We start from the raw sequence: 6,716 nt of genomic DNA, 5'->3' as shown, positions 1-6,716 counted from the left end.
TGGAACTCAATCTTATCAGATATTAGAATGGCTACTCCAGCTTGTTTCTTCAGACCATTTGCTTGGAAAATTGTTTTCCAGCCTTCCATTCTGAGGTAGTGTCTATCCTTTTCTCTGAGATGAGTTTCCTGTAAGCAGCAAAATGTTGGGTCTTGTTTGTGTAGCCAGTTTGTTAGTCTATGTCTTTTTATCGGGGAGTTGAGTCCATTGATATTAAGAGATATTAAGGAAAAGTAATTGTTGTTTCCTGTTATTTTTGTTGTTAAAGTTGGCATTTTGTTCTTGTGGCTGTCTTCTTTTAGGTTTGTTGAGGGATTACCTTCTTGTTGTTTCTAGGGCGTGGTTCCTGTCCTTGTATTGGTTTTTTTCTGTTATTATCCTTTGAAGGGCTGGATTCGTGGAGAGATAATGTGTGAATTTGGTTTTGTCGTGGAATACTTTGGTTTCTCCATCTATGTTAATTGAGAGTTTGGCTGGGTATAGTAGCCTGGGCTGGAATTTGTGTTCTTTTAGTGTCTGTATAACATCCGTCCAGGATCTTCTGGCTTTCATAGTCTCTGGTGAAAAATCTGGTGTAATTCTGATAGGCTTGCCTTTATATGTTACTTGGCCTTTTTCTCTTACTGCTTTTAGTATTCTATCTTTATTTAGAGCATTTGTTGCTCTGATTATTATGTGTCAGGAGGTATTTCTTTTCTGGTCCAGTCTATTTGGAGTTCTGTAGGCTTCTTGTATGTTCATGGGCATCTCTTTCTTTAGATTTGGGAAGTTTTCTTCTATAATTTTGTTGAAGATGTTTGCTGGTCCTTTGAGTTGAAAATCTTCATTCTCATCCACTCCTATTATCCGTAGGTTTGGTCTTCTCATTGTGTCCTGTATTTCTTGGATGTTTTGAGTTAGGATCTTTTTGCATTTTACATTTTCCTTGATTGTTGTGCCGATGTTCTCTATGGAATCTTCTGCACCTGAGATTCTCTCTTCCATCTCTTGTATTCTGTTGCTGATGCTCGTATCTATGGTTCCAGATTTCTTTCCTAGGGTTTCTATCTCCAGTGTTGCCTCATTTTGGGTTTTCTTTATTGTGTCTACTTCCCTTTTTAGGTCTAGTATGGTTTTGTTCATTTCCATCATCTGTTTGGATGTGTTTTCCTGTTTTTCTGTAAGGACTTCTACCTGTTTGATTATGTTATCGTGTTTTTCTTTAAGGATTTGTAACTCTTTAGCAGTGTTCTCCTGCAATTCTTTAAGGGATTTTTGTGCTTCCTCTTTATTGTCTTCTGCCTGTTTAGCAGTGTTCTCCTGCATTTCTTTAAGTGTGTTATTAAAGTCCTTCTTGAAGTCCTCTATCATCATCAGGAGATATGCTTTTAAATCCGTGTCTAGCTTTTCCGGTGTGTTGGGGTGCCCTGGACTGGGCGAAGTGGGGGTGCTGGGTTCTGATGATGGTGAGTGGTCTTGGTTTCTGTTAGTAAGATTATTACGTTTACCTTTCGCCATCTGGTAATCTCTGGGGTTAGTTGTTATCGTTGTCACTGTTTAAAGATTGGAGCAGAAGCTGTGTTCCACTCACCAGCAGTCTCTAAATCCTGCGGCGGGGGTCGTGGGTAGCTGACAGTACCCCGGTGCTGGTCCAGCCGGAAGAGGCCTGTGGTCCTACTCAGGCCGTTTTTCTGCTTCCCTAACTAATGCAGTCTCTGGTCCCGCGCGCAATTGGATTGGGGCAGAAGCTGTGTTCCAGTCTCCAGAAGTCTTAAGATCCTGTGGTGGGTGTTGTGGGTAGCTGGTGAGTGTCAGCCGACCCTGCGCCCCAGCTGCCCCGGTGCTTTTCTGACCGGAAGAGGGTTGTGGCCCTATGTAGGCCGGATTTCTCTCTCCCCAACCAGAGCAGTCTCAGGTCCCGCGTGATTGGACTGGAGCAGAAGCTGTGTTCCACTCACCAGCAGTCCCAAAATCCTGTGGGGGGGGTCGTGGGTAGCTGGCGGGTGTCAGGCAACCCTGCGCTCCCGCTACCCTGGCGCTGATCCGGCCGGATGAGGCCTGTGGCCCTACTCAGGCCGGCTTCTGCTTCCCTAACTAATGCAGTCTCAGGTCCCGCGCAATTGGATTGGAGCAGAAGCTGTGTTCCACTCACCAGCAGTCCCCAATCCTGCGGCGGGGGTCGTGGGTAGCTGGCGGGTGTCAGGCAACCCTGCGCTCCCGCTACCCCGGCGCTGATCCAGCCGGATGAGGCCTGTGTTCCTACTCAGGCCGGTTTCTGCTTCCCTAACTAATGCAGTCTCAGGTCCCGAGCCCCGGCAAAGATTCTTAACAGTAACTGACAAGCAAATTTAAATTCTGAAATTCTTTACAATATGTTCCTTCATTTTAGGGGTAAAAAAAATGGGTTATTGGGTAAAGAAGTGAAAGGGCACAGTCTAAAAGTCCTAGGTCGGGGGAGAAGAGTACAATGTGGATAGAAAAAGTAAGCATGAAACTGGGGTAAAGTTCACTTTGATGGAGTGTTAGTTATTCCATTTCCCTTTGCTCTAGTTTTTGACAGAGCATAAGGATTTGGGAGAAAAAGAAAAGACCTTTGGCCCTAGGAGTTGAGAAATAAATCCCTTGTTATTAGAAAAGCAGAGGAGAAGCCTTTGAGAGCATGTCAGCAAATTCTGGGGGAGGCTGCCTTCTAGTCCAATAGGGAAGGTTAAAATACCACCATGGACTCTCAATGATTGTTTTCCTTTGAACACTATTACTTGGACTCTATCAGCTTCTTATCACTGAAATAAGGGCAAGGGTAAAAACAATCATATTTATTGGATATTTGGTAAACTAGACTGAGTTCTTTTAAGTCAAGGTTTGAGTCTATTTTTCTTGCTTCTGTGCACGCCCCTTACCACCCTGTCTGGCACACAGCAGGTAGTCAGTGGAGTGAAACCAACAAAATAGGTGATTAGAATTATCTGTCCTGATTCCATCCATAACAAGGTCGAAAACCAAGAAAAAGCAAGTATTATTCCACTAACAAATATTACACAGAGCCCAGAGACCCAGAATGTCTTTGTAAAGAGGGTAATAGAGCACAGAACATGTACTGTTAAAGTTACCCAAATGAGATCAAGCTGTAGGGAATGTATATGTCTTGGTGTCCAGCAGTTTCTGTTTGAACCACAGGCAACTAAAATATGTGCCCTTAGAGAAGTGCAAGCCCAGTTTGCAGCACTGTCAGGTAATCTTATCCCTGCAGCAATAACTCAGGCCACCACTCAAGCTTCTCCTGCACAACACTGTCTTGAGGTCCACCCTTCACCCAGCATCCCATGATGAATCCTGCCAGCACCAATAAACCTCCTAATTTTCCACAAAGCATCCATACAGCTCTGAGCATCTCAGCTTACCAAGGCCATAGGAAACAGCTGAGAGACCCTTCCCCCAATCAGAAGCTCTCAGGGTAATTGGGCAGCCTACCCTGATCAATTCAGTGAGTGAAGTCCCCATGAAGATCGTGTGCAGCCAATGAACACTATCTGGTCTCCTACCTGAGACTACTATGTATACCTCAGTCCAGGCATGATGCTGAGACTATGATGAGGAGTAGCAAAACCCTGAATAAATGGACTCTTGAGAGAATGTGTGCTGTTGACATGGGTGTGACCTTATCAAGGATCCTACACTCAAAACCATAAGAATACGATACAGCTTTACTTCCTGGTATGAGGGCAGTAGGGATAGCAAAGCTGTATACAGATGTTGATAGTGTGTGCAGAAAGTGTCCACCATAGCCTTCTCCCCATGGAGAGCCTGAAGAGCTCTCCCCTATAGAAACTGCACCTACCATGGTTAACTAACCCTACCCCCTTGATTCATGTGCGCAAAAACCCCTCCTCTCTGTGTAAATAAACACAGTGAGCCTGGGGAGAAAAGCTTCAGCCTCTCTATCAGAGACCCCAGTCCACTCAAGCCCAGCTCTTTCTGGATGTCTGTTCCCTTCTATGCATGTGTTTGTCATTTCCTCATTCCCTTGCCACTCCAGTCAGGTCTGTCCTGTACAAGGACTGAGTAGAAACTAAGGAATACCCAATTCCTGGGGCCAGGCTGATCAGAACATCCAGAGGCCTGGCAGTGGTGTCACATGCCTTTACTCCCAGCTTTCACAGGACAGAGGCAGGAAAGTCTATATGAGTTTGAGGTGAGCCTGCTACACAAAGCGTTTCAAAGAGAAGGAGAAGGAAATGAGGAGGAGAAGGAGAAGAAGAAAAGGAAAGAAGAGGAAAAGAAAGAGGAAAAGTCAAGGAGGAGGTGGTCCTTCCTCTGCATCCTCTTCCCTGGAGGGTCTCTGAAACTGACTAGCACCCTTTCCTGCTTGGACTGTGGCAAAGCAGGCATGCATTGCTTTCCTGGGTCCATCAGATCAGCCCTACCTAGTGAAAGCAACAGAGACGAAAATTTGACCTCCTCATCCTCATACAGAAGAGCATGCATTGTGCTCAGTGGTACAAAAAGGCTAGCTTCCTACGGAGAGTCTCAACAATAGCCCTTAAATACCTGAGGGTCAAGCCACTGAAACACTCACACAAGTAACTGAAGACGCTGCATGGGAACCATAAAACTGGAATTAAGATCACTGTAACCACACTACCAACACCTTGCACAACTCCAGGACAAAGTACCTTGCTGGGGGAAAAAGCTATCCTATAAAAGTAGCAAAGGCAAGTGACATGGATCTGGATAAATGCACAGCTAACATAATAAAAATATATTTCTAGTAAGTGCCACAGAACAAAAAATATCAATAGGTTGCCATCAAGAAAATAAAGCTTGACATGATGAATTTAAGGAAACCTGACAAGATGTGGAAGAATACACGCTTTGTTAAAAACAAACGAAAAGTATCACTTGAATGAGAAACTCAGAAAAAGAAATACAGACCATAAAAGAGAAGCCACAGAGGATTTAATAAATCAATTAAAGATACAGTTGAGTTGCAGTAACAAATTATATCACACAGAAGGAAGAATCCTGAGCTTGAAGACAGGTTTTTGAGATGACCTAGCCAGACAAAAGAAAAAGAAATAGGATAAAGGTAAAGACTAAAGTCTATATGACCAACAAGATATGATTAAGTGAAAAATTATCACATTATAGGAGTTACCAAATGAAAAGAAACCTGTTTCATGAGGGTTGATGAGGTGGCTTGGTGGTTAGAGGTGCTTGCTCCCAAGTTTCATCTGGACCAAGACCTGAGTTCCATGTCTGGAACCTACATGATAGGAGAAAACTGACTCCTGCAAATTGTCCTCTGACCTCCACACATATGCCATTCATGTAGCACATGCATACAAGTATATCATAAGTAATCACATAAACAAATAAATCTGTACTAGTTTGAATATGCTTGGCCCAGGGAATGGCACTATTTGGAGGTGGGGCTTGTTGCAAGAAGTGGGACACTGTAAGCACTGGTCTTTATGACCCTCATCCTAGCTGCCTGGAAGCCAGTCTTCTTCTGTTTGCCTTCAGAACAATATGTTCAACTCTCAGCTTTTCCTGTATCATGCCTGCCTGGATGCTGACATGTTCCTGCCTTGATGATAATAAACTGAATTTCTAAACATGTAAGCCAGGCCTAATAAAATTTTGTCCTTGTAAGAGTTGCCTTGGTCATGGTGTTTGTTTACAGCACTAAAACCCTAAATAAGAAAAGCTATTTAGCTAAATAATAGCTGAAAGCTTTCCAGTATTTATTGAGAAATACATGGGCACCCAAGTACAGTAAATTCAAAGGGCCCATTTAGATTCAATTGATTTGGTCCTGTTGAAGATACACTATATTCTAGCTCTCAAAAGTCCAAGACAAGAAATTCTAAAACCAAGAGAAGTATTCCAAGTCCCATATAAGCAAGGCCTTGGTAGACTAACACTAGAGTCTGCAGAAAAACGTTTCAAAAGTGAATTAAACTCTCCAAGTAAAAGAGTTAGGTTGGCTGAATAGATTTTTTTAATGAAATTCAACTGTATGCTATATATATATTAAAAAAAAATCCCACAAGAAGTTGACGAGGAATGGAAAGAAACCTGTTACCTCCCCAAAAGCAAAACAAGCATGAGAACCCTTGGCATTTCAAGGCCTGGACTGCCCACGAGACTGATCTGCCTACATGGATAAGAGCAGCAGTGCCTACATGTTCTCCAGTCTGAATCAGTAACCACTTACCAACCATTTGGCATGGACAATTCAAAAGAAACTATTAGATACTTGGTCTGCCATGGAAACCCAAGGACCTCCCCCAAACAGCAAATAAAGCCACAAACTTAAGCTATGGAGTTTGGGAAAGAGCCAGTGTGTGCGGATCCCCTTATCACACAGACTTCAACAAGATATCTATTTTTATATGACAACCTTGTTTGATATTTAATAATTTAATAAAACTGTGCAAGAAAAGATTAAAAATAAGTGGATTAATGTTTAAGGAAATTATAATTGTTCTGCTTAATTTATGTGTGCAGTACCCAGGTGTTGAAATATCACTCTGTACCCATAAGTTTAGACAGCAAATACAATGAAAAGGGAAATAAAAGGGAAACAAGTCAATATTCTTGACTCATACAACGAGAGGAAAGTGGGCACAGGTAGGCACTGGCAGCTGGAAAAAAAATGTTGACTCTGATTCCTAAGGTTAATGATTCCTGTTATTTATATTTAACCAACTGAACTTTGAGATCAAGATTGGTCA

The sequence above is a fragment of the Mus caroli genome, unplaced genomic scaffold (genome assembly GCF_978045245.1).
Source record: "Mus caroli unplaced genomic scaffold, Mus_caroli_1 scaffold_6, whole genome shotgun sequence".
In the NCBI taxonomy this organism is placed as follows: Eukaryota; Metazoa; Chordata; class Mammalia; order Rodentia; family Muridae; genus Mus; species Mus caroli.
The sequence above is the reverse complement of the archived record's forward strand: the minus strand, read 5'-3'. Positions refer to the sequence as shown.